Source organism: Ranitomeya variabilis, chromosome 6 (assembly GCF_051348905.1).
Source record: "Ranitomeya variabilis isolate aRanVar5 chromosome 6, aRanVar5.hap1, whole genome shotgun sequence".
In the NCBI taxonomy this organism is placed as follows: domain Eukaryota; kingdom Metazoa; phylum Chordata; class Amphibia; order Anura; family Dendrobatidae; genus Ranitomeya; species Ranitomeya variabilis.
The window spans coordinates 229,607,918-229,621,565 of NC_135237.1; positions in this window are offsets into that span (position 1 = coordinate 229,607,918).

The window sequence follows — 13,648 nt, forward strand, 5'->3', positions numbered from 1 at the left end:
CACGCTACACGCTACACTCTACACCCTACACCCTACACTCTACACCGTACACTCTACACGCTACATGCTACACTCTACACCCTACACCCTAAACGCTACACGCTACACTCTACACCCTACACGCTACACTCTACACTCTACACGCTACACGCTACACTCTACACCCTACACTCTACACGCTACACGCTACACGCTACACCCTACACTCTACACGCTACACGCTACACTCTACACGCTACACGCTACATGCTACACTCTACACTCTACACCCTACACCCTACACGCTACACGCTATACTCTACACCCTACACTCTACACGCTACACGCTACACTCTACACTCTACACGCTACACGCTACACTCTACACCCTACACGCAACACGCTACACTCTATACCCTACACGCTACACTCTGCACGCTACACGCTACACCCTACACGCTATACGCTGCACGCTACACGCTACACTCTACACCATACACGCTACACCCTACACTCTACACTCTACACCCTACACGCTATACCCGACACCCTACACCCTACATGCTTCACCCTAAACGCTACACTCTACACTCTACACCCTACACGCTACATGCTACACCCTACACGCTACACTCTACACCCTACACTCTACACGCTACACACTACACGCTACACGCTACACCCTACACGCTACACGCTACACCCTACACGCTACACGTTACACTCTACACCCTACACCCTACACGCTACACGCTACACCCTACACGCTACACGTTACACTCTACACCCTACACGCTACACTCTACACCCTGCACCCTACACGCTACAATCTACACCCTACACCCTACACGCTACACGCTACACGCTACACTCTACACCCTACACGCTACACGCTACACTCTACACCATACACCCTACACGCTACGCGCTACACTCTACACCCTACACGCTACACTCTAAACTCTACATGCTACACGCTACACTCTACACTCTACACGCTACACGCTACACCCTACACCCTACACGCTACACGCTACACTCTACAACCTACACGCTACACGCTACACTCCACACGCAACACGCTACACTCTACACCCTACACTCTACGCGCTACACGCTACACTCTACACCCTACACTCTACACGCTACACGCTACACTGTACACCCTACATGCAACACGCTACACTCTACACCCTACACGCTACACTCTACACGCTACACGCTACATGCTACACTCTACACTCTACACCATACACCCTACACGCTACACACTATACTCTACACCCTACACGCTACACTCTACACGCTACACGCTACACGCTACACTCTACACGCTACACTCTACACCCTACATGCAACACGCTACACTCTACACCCTACACCCTACACGCTACACGCTACACCCTACATGCTACACGTTACACTCTACACCCTACACCCTACACACTACACCCTACACGCTACACGTTACACTCTACACCCTACACGCTACACTCTACACCCTGCTCCCTACACGCTACACGCTACACCCTACACGCTACACGCTACACCCTACACACTACACGTTACACTCTACACCCTACACTCTACACCCTACACTCTACACGCTACACTCTACACCCTACACTCTGCACTCTACACCCTACACCCTACACGCTACACTCTACACCCTACACCCTACACGCTACACACTACACACTACACGCTACACCATACACGCTACACCCTACACTCTACACGCTACACTCTACACCCTACACTCTGCACTCTACACCCTACACCCTACACACTACACGCTACACTACACCCTACACGCTACACGCTACACCCTACACCCTACACCCTACACGCTACAATCTACACGCTACACGCTACACCCTATACGCTAGACGCTACACTCTACACGCTACACGATACACGCTACACCCTACACGCTACACCCTACACTCTACACCCTACACCCTACACGCTACACGCTACACCCTACACGCTACACGCTACACCCTACACACTACACGTTACACTCTACACCCTACACTCTACACCCTGCACCCTACACGCTACACGCTACACCCTACACGCTACACGCTACACCCTACACACTACACGTTACACTCTACACCCTACACTCTACACCCTACACTCTACACGCTACACTCTACACCCTACACTCTGCACTCTACACCCTACACACTACACGCTACACTACACCCTACACGCTACACGCTACACCCTACACCCTACACCCTACACGCTACAATCTACACGCTACACGCTACACCCTATACGCTAGACGCTACACTCTACACGCTACACGATACACGCTACACCCTACACGCTACACACTACACGCTACACGCTACACCCTACACACTACACGTTACACTCTACACCCTACACTCTGCACTCTACACCCTACACCCTACACGCTACACGCTACAATCTACACCCTACACGCTACACGCTACACCCTACACCCTACACCCTACACGCTACAATCTACACGCTACACGCTACACCCTATACGCTAGACGCAACACTCTACACGCTACACGATACACGCTACACCCTACACACTACACCCTACACTCTACACCCTACACCCTACACGCTACACGCTACACGCTACACCCTACACTGTACACCCTACACCCTACACGCTACACTCTACACGCTACATGCTACACCCTACACTCTACACCCTACACGCTATACGCTACACTCTACACACTGCACGCTACACGCTACACGCTACACCCTACACGCTACACTCTACACCCTACACGCTACACTCTACATGCTACACGCTACATGCTACATGCTACACGCTACACCCTACACGCTACACTCTACACCCTACACCCTACCCCCTACACGCTACACTCTTCACCCTACACGCTACACCCTACACTCTACACCCTACACCCTACACGCTACTCGCTACACTCTACACCCTACCCGCTACACTCTACACGCTACACGCTACACTCTACACTCTACACGCTACACGCTACACTCTACACCCTACACGCAACACGCTACACTCTACACCCTACACGCTACACTCTGCATGCTACACGCTACACCCTACACCCTACACGCTACACTCTACACGCTACACGCTACACTCTACACCATACACGCTACACCCTACACTCTACACCCTACACCCTACACGCTATACCCGACACCCTACACCCTACATGCTTCACCCTACACGCTACACTCTACACTCTACACCCTACACGCTACATGCTACACTCTACACGCTACACTCTACACCCTACACGCTACACTCTACATCCTACACCCTACACGCTATACGCTACACTCTACACCCTACACCCTACACTCTACACCCTACACGCTACACGCTACACTCTACACCCTACACCCTACACACGCTACACGCTACACCCTACACTCTACACGCTACATGCTACACTCTACACCCTACACGATACATGCTACACCCTACACGCTACAGCCTACACGCTACACGCTACACTCTACACCCTACAAGCTACACGCTACACGCTACACCCTACACTCTACACCCTACACCGTACACGCTACACGCTACACTCTACACGCTACACCCTTCACTCTACACCCTACACCCTACATGCTACACTCTACACCCTACACGGTACACCCTACAATCTACATGCTACATGCTACACTCTACACTCTACACCCTACACCCTACACGCTACATGCTACACTCTACACCCTACACGCTACAATCTACACCCTACACGCTACATGCTACACTCTACACCATACACCCTACACGCTACATGCTACACGCTACACTCTACACCCTACACGCTACACGCTAGGGTGTAGAGTGTAATATGTAGCATGTAGTTTGTAGCGTTTAGCTTGTAGGGTGTAGCGTGTAGCGTGTAGGGTGTAGAGTGTAGCGTGTAGCGTGTAGCATGTAGGGTGTAGGGTGTAGAGTGTAGAGTGTAGCGTGTAGGGTGTAGAGTGTAGGGTGTAGGATGTAGAGTGTAGGGTTTAGAGTGTAATTTGTAGCGTGTAGGGTGTAGCGTGTAGCATGTAGGGTGTGGAGTGTAGGGTGTAGCGTGTAGGGTGTAGAGTGTAGCGTGTAGCGTGTAGGGTGTAGAGTGTAGGGTGTAGCGTGTAGGGTGTAGAGTGTAGCGTGTAGGGTGTAGCGTGTAGCGTGCAGGGTGTAGAGTGTAGCGTATAGCGTGTAGGGTGTAGAGTGTAGGGTGTAGCGTGTAGGGTGTAGAGTGTAGGGTGTAGCGTGTAGGGTGTAGAGTGTAGCGTGTAGCGTGTAGGGTGTAGGGTGTAGGGTGTAGCGTGTAGGGTGTAGAGTGTAGCGTGTAGCGTGTAGGGTGTAGGGTGTAGGGTGTAGCATGTAGTGTGTAGCGTGTAGCGTGTAGGGTGTAGCGTGTAGCATGTAGCGTGTAGCGTGTAGCATGTAGAGTGTAGGGTGTAGGGTGTAGCATGTAGAGTGTAGGGTGTAGGGTGTAGCGTGTAGAGTGTAGGGTATAGAGTGTAGCGTCAAGGGTGTAGAGTGTAGCGTGTAGCGTGTAGGGTGTAGAGTGTAGCGTGTAGGGTGTAGAATATAGCGTGTAGAGAGTGGGTGTAGGGTGTAGAGTGTAACGTGTAGCGTGTAGGGTGTAGCATGTAGCGTGTAGGGTGTAGGGTGTAGAGTGTAGGGTGTAGCGTGTAGGGTGTAGCGTGTAGCGTGTAGGGTGTAGGGTGTAGAGTGTAGGGTGTAGCGTGTAGGGTGTAGCGTGTATCGTGTAGCGTGTAGAGTGTAGCGTCTAGCGTATAGGGTGTAGCGTGTAGCGTGTAGATTGTAGCGTGTAGGGTGTAGGGTGTAGGGTGTAGCGTGTAGCGTGTAGGGTGTAGAGTGTAGCGTGTAGTGTGTAGGGTGTAGGGTGTAGAGTGCAGAGTGTAGGGTGTAGAGTGTAGCGTGTAGAGTGTAGGGTGTAGAGTGTAGGGTGTAGAGTGTAACGTGTAGTGTGTAGGGTGTAGCGTGTAGCGTGTAGGGTGTAGCGTGTAGCGTGTAGGGTGCAGGGTGTAGAGTGTAACATGTAGCGTGTAGGGTGTAGCGTGTAGCGTGTATGGTGTAGCGTGTAGCGTGTAGTGTGTATCGTGTAGCGTGTAGAGTGTAGCGTCTAGCGTATAGGGTGTAGCGTGTAGCGTGTAGATTGTAGCGTGTAGGGTGTAGGGTGTAGGGTGTAGCGTGTAGCGTGTAGGGTGTAGAGTGTAGCGTGTAGTGTGTAGGGTGTAGGGTGTAGAGTGCAGAGTGTAGGGTGTAGAGTGTAGCGTGTAGAGTGTAGGGTGTAGAGTGTAGGGTGTAGAGTGTAACGTGTAGTGTGTAGGGTGTAGCGTGTAGCGTGTAGGGTGTAGCATGTAGCGTGTAGGGAGCAGGGTGTAGAGTGTAGCGTGTAGGGTGTAGAGTGTAACGTGTAGCGTGTAGGGTGTAGTGTGTAGGGTGTAGGGTGTAGAGTGTAACGTGTAGCGTGTAGGGTGTAGCGTGTAGCGTGTAGGGTGTAGGGTGTAGAGTGTAGCGTGTTGCATGTAGGGTGTAGAGTGTAGCGTGTAGAGTGTAACGTGTAGCGTGTAGCGTGTAGAGTGTAGCGTGTAGGGTGTAGAGTATAGTGTGTAGCGTGTAGGGTGTATGGTGTAGAGTGTAGAGTGTAGCATGTAGCGTGTAGCGTGTAGAGTGTAGCGTGTAGGGTGTAGAGTGTAGCGTGTTGCATGTAGGGTGTACAGTGTAGCGTGTAGCGTGTAGAGTGTAGGGTGTAGAGTGTAGCGTGTAGCGTGTAGAGTGTAGGGTGTAGAGTGTAGCGTGTTGCGTGTGGAGTGTAGCGTGTAGCGTGTAGGTTGTAGAGTGTAGCGTGTAGCGTGTAGGGTGTAGGGTGTAGCGTGTAGCGTGTAGAGTGTAGAGTGTAGCGTGTAGCATGTAGAGTTTAGAGTGTAGCGTGTAGGGTGTAGAGTGTAGCGCGTAGCGTGTAGGGTGTAGGGTGTAGAGTGTAGCGTGTAGCGTGTAGTGTACGGTGTAGAGTGTAGGGTGTAGCGTGTAGGGTGTAGAGTGTAGCGTGTAGCGTGTAGCGTGTAGGGTGTAGGGTGTAGATTGTAGCGTGTAGGGTGCAGGGTGTAGAGTGTAGCGTGTAGGGTGTAGAGTGTAACGTGTAGCGTGTAGGGTGTAGCGTGTAGCGTGTAGGGTGTAGGGTGTAGAGTGTAACGTGTAGCGTGTAGGGTGTAGCGTGTAGCGTGTAGGGTGTAGCGTGTAGCGTGTAGTGTGTAGCGTGTAGAGTGTAGGGTGTAGAGTGTAGCGTGTAGGGTGTAGCATGTAGCGTGTAGGGTGAAGCGCGTAGCGTGTAGAGTGTAGGGTATAGAGTGTAGCGTGTAGAGAGTAGGGAGCAGAGTGTAGTGTAGCGTGCAGGGTGTAGGGTGTACAGTGTAGGGTGTAGGGTGTAGCGTGTAGCGTGTAGAGTGTAGGGAGTAGGGTGTAGGGTGTAGCGTGTAGGGTGTAGATTGTAGCGTGTAGCGTGTAGCGTGTAGCGTGTAGGGTGTAGCGTGTAGCGTGTAGGGTGTAGCGTGTATCATGTACCGTGTAGCGTGTAGCATGTAGAGTAGGGTGTAGGGTGTAGAGTGTAGCATGTAGGGTGTAGGGTGTAGAGTGTAGGGTGTAGCATGTAGGGTGTAGGGTGTAGGGTGTAGCGTGCAGGGTGTAGAGTGTAGCGTGTAGGGTGTACGGTGTAGAGTGTAGGGTATAAGCTGTAGCGTTTAGCGTGTAGAGTGTAGCGTGTAGCGTGTAGCGTGTAGGGTGTAGAGTGTAGGGTGTAGAGTGTAGCGTGTAGCGTGTAGCGTGTAGGGTGTAGGGTGAAGCGTGTAGGGTGTAGCATGTAGCGTGTAGCGTGTAGCATGTAGAGTAGGGTGTAGGGTGTAGGGTGTAGAGTGTAGTGTGTAGAGTGTGGAGTGTAGCGTGTAGGGTGTAGCGTGTAGCGTGTAGCGTGTAGCGCGTAGCGTGTAGAGTGTAGGGTATAGAGTGTAGCGTGTAGAGAGTAGGGAGCAGAGTGTAGAGTGTAGCATGTAGGGTGTAGGGTGTACAGTGTAGGGTGTAGGGTGTAGCGTGTAGCGTGTAGAGTGTAGGGAGTAGGGTGTAGGGTGTAGCGTGTAGGGTGTGGAGTGTAGCGTGTAGCGTGTAGGGTGTAGCGTGTAGCGTGTAGGGTGTAGCGTGTATCATGTACCGTGTAGCGTGTAGCATGTAGAGTAGGGTGTAGGGTGTAGAGTGTAGCGTGTAGCGTGTAGTGTGTAGCGTGTAGAGTGTAAAGTGTAGCGTGTAGTGTGTAGTGTGTAGCGTGTAGCGCGTAGCGTGTAGAGTGTAGGGTATAGAGTGTAGCGTGTAGAGAGTAGGGAGTAGAGTGTAGAGTGTAGCGTGTAGGGTGTAGAGTGTAGCGAGTAGCGTGTAGTGTGTAGGGTGTAGGGTGTAGAGTGTAGCGTGTAGGGTGTAGAGTGTAGCGTGTAGGGTGTAGAGTGTAGGGTGTAGCGTGTAGAGTGTAGCGTGTAGCGTGTAGGGTGTAGGGTGTACAGTGTAGGGTGTAGGGTGTAGCGTGTAGAGTTTAGTGTGTGGCGTGCAGGGCATAGGGTGTAGCGTGTAGGGTGTAGAGTGTAGGGTGTAGCATGTAGGGTGTAGGGTGTAGGGTGTAGGGTGTAGCATGTAGGGTGTACGGTGTAGAGTGTAGGGTATAAGCTGTAGCGTTTAGCGTGTAGAGTGTAGCGTGTAGGGTGTAGCGTGTAGGGTGTAGAGTGTAGGGTGCAGCGTGTAGGGTGTATCGTGTAGCGTGTAGCGTGTAGGGTGTAGGGTGTAGAGTGTAGGGTGTAGCGTGTAGGGTGTAGCGTGTAGCGTGTAGCGTGTAGCGTGTAGGGTGTAGGGTGTAGAGTGTAGGATGTAGCGTGTAGGGTGTAGCGTGTATCGTGTAGCGTGTAGAGTGTAGCGTCTAGCGTGTAGCGTATAGTGTGTAGAGTGTAGCGTGTAGATTGTAGCGTGTAGGGTGTAGGGTGTAGGGTGTAGCGTGTAGCGTGTAGGGTGTAGGGTGTAGGGTGTAGCGTGTAGCGTGTAGCGTGTAGAGTGTAGCATGTAGGGTGTAGCAAGTAGCGTGTACCGTGTAGGGTGTAGCGTGTAGCGTGTAGCGTGTAGAGTGTAGCATGTAGGGTGTAGCAAGTAGCGTGTATTGTGTAGGGTGTAGAGTGTAGCGTGTAGCGTGTAGGGTGTCAATTTTTCCTCTGATGAAGACGCTTGAGTAGCGTCGATACGCGTGGGGTTCAGGGCTTTGTTTTTTTCCCGAGGGACAGGACTTGGGTAACTTATCTTTACTACTGCTATGGAATTACACCTATTTACTTCATGCATGGCCTGGCATTTTTCCAAGCCTTAGGACAATGGATCCTGATTCTTTGTATTTCCACAAGGCGTCTGTATGCATACATTTATCCAAATAACTAGGATTTTGTAGTACTGCAGCATACCTATTTCCCTGATTACCTTTCTATAGGGGTCTGCTTTCATTTGCTTACCAACTGTGCGCACGCATGCTGTGTTGAACAAAATAGGATCCATGATGTATTTCTTCCAGATACTAGGCTGGAGTATATGTTTCCTGTCATAGTACTCAGGGGGTCACAGTTGGCAGTAAACAATAGGCTTCTTATATGTAGATTTGACTAAGATTGGTGTACCCGCATACCTAGCAATTTTTTCTCTCTGGTTATTTCTCCTGTCTCACATATGCTGTAAAGTATTAGCTTCCTTCATTCCCTCGGGTAAAATTACTTATGGCCTATTCAGCCATACTAGTGTTTTAAATGTTTTTAAATGTATGTTTTGCCTGGTTCTGTTTGTGGATTACTATTTTTGTACAATAAAATTGACTATTTAACGTGGATCCCATTGGTTTGCATATCCTTTTCTTTTTGTGTTTAGTGTGTAGTGTGTAGCTTAACCCTACACGCTACACGCTACACGCTACACTCTACACCCTACACGCTACACCCTACACTCTACACCGTACACTCTACACGCTACATGCTACACTCTACACCCTACACCCTAAACGCTACACGCTATACTCTACACCCTACACGCTACACTCTACACTCTACACGCTACACGCTACACTCTACACCCTACACTCTACACGCTACACGCTACACGCTACACCCTACACTCTACACGCTACACGCTACACTCTACACGCTACACGCTACATGCTACACTCTACACTCTACACCCTACACCCTACACGCTACACGCTATACTCTACACCCTACACTCTACACGCTACACGCTACACTCTACACTCTACACGCTACACGCTACACTCTACACCCTACACGCAACACGCTACACTCTATACCCTACACGCTACACTCTGCACGCTACACGCTACACCCTACACGCTATACGCTGCACGCTACACGCTACACTCTACACCATACACGCTACACCCTACACTCTACACTCTACACCCTACACGCTATACCCGACACCCTACACCCTACATGCTTCACCCTAAACGCTACACTCTACACTCTACACCCTACACGCTACATGCTACACCCTACACGCTACACTCTACACCCTACACTCTACACGCTACACACTACACGCTACACGCTACACCCTACACGCTACACGCTACACCCTACACGCTACACGTTACACTCTACACCCTACACCCTACACGCTACACGCTACACCCTACACGCTACACGTTACACTCTACACCCTACACGCTACACTCTACACCCTGCACCCTACACGCTACAATCTACACCCTACACCCTACACGCTACACGCTACACGCTACACTCTACACCCTACACGCTACACCCTACACTCTACACCGTACACTACACGCTACACGCTACACTCTACACCATACACCCTACACGCTACGCGCTACACTCTACACCCTACACGCTACACTCTAAACTCTACATGCTACACGCTACACTCTACACTCTACACGCTACACGCTACACCCTACACCCTACACGCTACACGCTACACTCTACAACCTACACGCTACACGCTACACTCCACACGCAACACGCTACACTCTACACCCTACACTCTACGCGCTACACGCTACACTCTACACCCTACACTCTACACGCTACACGCTACACTGTACACCCTACATGCAACACGCTACACTCTACACCCTACACGCTACACTCTACACGCTACACGCTACATGCTACACTCTACACTCTACACCATACACCCTACACGCTACACACTATACTCTACACCCTACACGCTACACTCTACACGCTACACGCTACACGCTACACTCTACACGCTACACTCTACACCCTACATGCAACACGCTACACTCTACACCCTACACCCTACACGCTACACGCTACACCCTACACGCTACACGTTACACTCTACACCCTACACCCTACACACTACACCCTACACGCTACACGTTACACTCTACACCCTACACGCTACACTCTACACCCTGCTCCCTACACGCTACACGCTACACCCTACACGCTACACGCTACACCCTACACACTACACGTTACACTCTACACCCTACACTCTACACCCTACACTCTACACGCTACACTCTACACCCTACACTCTGCACTCTACACCCTACACCCTACACGCTACACTCTACACCCTACACCCTACACGCTACACACTACACGCTACACGCTACACCATACACGCTACACCCTACACTCTACACGCTACACTCTACACCCTACACTCTGCACTCTACACCCTACACCCTACACACTACACGCTACACTACACCCTACACGCTACACGCTACACCCTACACCCTACACCCTACACGCTACAATCTACACGCTACACGCTACACCCTATACGCTAGACGCTACACTCTACACGCTACATGATACACGCTACACCCTACACGCTACACCCTACACTCTACACCCTACACCCTACACGCTACACGCTACACCCTACACGCTACACGCTACACCCTACACACTACACGTTACACTCTACACCCTACACTCTACACCCTGCACCCTACACGCTACACGCTACACCCTACACGCTACACGCTACACCCTACACACTACACGTTACACTCTACACCCTACACTCTACACCCTACACTCTACACGCTACACTCTACACCCTACACTCTGCACTCTACACCCTACACCCTACACACTACACGCTACACTACACCCTACACGCTACACGCTACACCCTACACCCTACACCCTACACGCTACAATCTACACGCTACACGCTACACCCTATACGCTAGACGCTACACTCTACACGCTACACGATACACGCTACACCCTACACGCTACACACTACACGCTACACGCTACACCCTACACACTACACGTTACACTCTACACCCTACACTCTGCACTCTACACCCTACACCCTACACGCTACACGCTACAATCTACACCCTACACGCTACACGCTACACCCTACACCCTACACCCTACACGCTACAATCTACACGCTACACGCTACACCCTATACGCTAGACGCAACACTCTACACGCTACACGATACACGCTACACCCTACACACTACACCCTACACTCTACACCCTACACCCTACACGCTACACGCTACACGCTACACCCTACACGCTACACCCTACACTCTACACCCTACACCCTACACGCTACACGCTACACCCTACACGCTACACGTTACACTCTACACCCTACACCCTACACTCTACACCCTACACCCTACTCTCTACACGCTATATTCTACACCCTACACGCTACACGCTACACTCTACACCCTACACGCTACACGCTACACTCTACACCCTAGACGCTACACTCTATACCCTACACTCTACACGCTACACCCTACACCCTACACTCTACATGCTACACCCTACACCCTACACTCTACATGCTACACGCTACACGCTACATGCTACACGCTACACCCTACACGCTACACGCTACACACTACACGCTACACCCTACACCCTACACGCTACACACTACACTCTACACCCTACACGCTACACCCTACACCCTACACCCTACACTCTACACGCTACACTCTACACCCTACACGCTACACCCTACACTCTACACCCTACACGCTACACCCTACACTCTACACCCTACACGCTATACGCTACACTCTACACCCTGCACGCTACACGCTACACCCTACACGCTACACTCTACACCCTACACGCTACACCCTACACTCTACACCCTACACCCTACACGCTACACGCTACACTCTACACCCTACACGCTACACCCTACACTCCACACCCTACACCCTACATGCTACACGCTACACCCTACACGCTACACATTACACTCTAAACCCTACACTCTACATCCTACACCCTACACTCTACACCCTACACGCTACACTCTACACTCTACACCCTACACCCTACATGCTACACGCTACACGCTACACTCTACACCCCACACGCTACACGCTACACCCTACAAGCTAAACGCTACAAACTACACGCTACATATTACACTCTACACCCTAGCGTGTAGCGTGTAGGGTGTAGAGTGTAGCGTGTAGCATGTAGCGTGTAGGGTGTAGGGTGTAGAGTGTAGCATGTAGCGTGTAGGGTGTAGAGTGTAGCGTGTAGGGTGTAGAGTGTAGCATGTAGCGTGTAGGGTGTAGGGTGTAGAGTGTAGAGTGTAGCATGTAGCGTGTAGATTGTAGGGTGTACCGTGTAGGGTGTAGAGTGTAGCATGTAGGGTGTAGGGTGTAGAGTGAAGGGTGTAGCGTGTAGAGTGTAGCGTGTAGCGTGTACGGTGTAGGGTGTAGAGTGTAGGGTGTAGCGTGTAGCGTGTAGCTTGTAGGGTGTAGAGTGTAGCGTGTAGCGTTTAGGCTGTAGCGTGTAGGGTGTAGCATGTATCGTGTAGGGTGTAGGGTGTAGAGTGTAGCATGTAGCGTGTAGAGTGTAGGGTGTAGCGTGTAGGGTGTAGAGTGTAGCGTGTAGGGTGTAGAGTGTAGCGTGTAGCGTGTAGCGTGTGTAGGGTGTAGGGTGTAGAGTGTAGCGTGTAGCGTGTAGGGTGTAGAGTGTAGGGTGTAGAGTGTAGCGTGTAGGGTGTAGCGTGTAGGGTTTAGGGTGTAGGGTGTAGAGTGTAGGGTGTTGCGTGTAGGGTGTAGAGTGTAGCGTGTAGCGTGTAGGGTGTAGCGTGTAGAGTGTAGCGTGTAGCGTGGAGGGTGGAGGGTGTAGAGTGTAGGGTGTAGCGTGTAGGGTGTAGAGTGTAGCGTGTAGGGTGTAGAGTGTAGCGTGTAGCGTGCAGGGTATAGAGTGTAGCGTATAGCGTGTAGGGTGTAGGATGTAGAGTGTAGCGTGTAGGGTGTAGAGTGTAGCGTGTAGGGTGTAGCATGTAGCGTGTAGGGTGTAGGGTGTAGAGTGTAGAGTGTAGCGTGTAGGGTGAAGCATGTAGGGTGTCGGGTATAGCGTGTAGGGTGTAGGGTGTAGAGTGTAGGGTGTAGCGTGTATGGTGTAGAGTGTAGCGTGTAGCGTGTAGAGTGTAGCGTGTAGGGTGTAGGGTGTAGCGTGTAGCGTGCAGAGTGTAGCGTGTAGGGTGTAGAGTGTAACGTGTTGCGTGTAGGGTGTAGAGTGTAGCGTGTAGCATG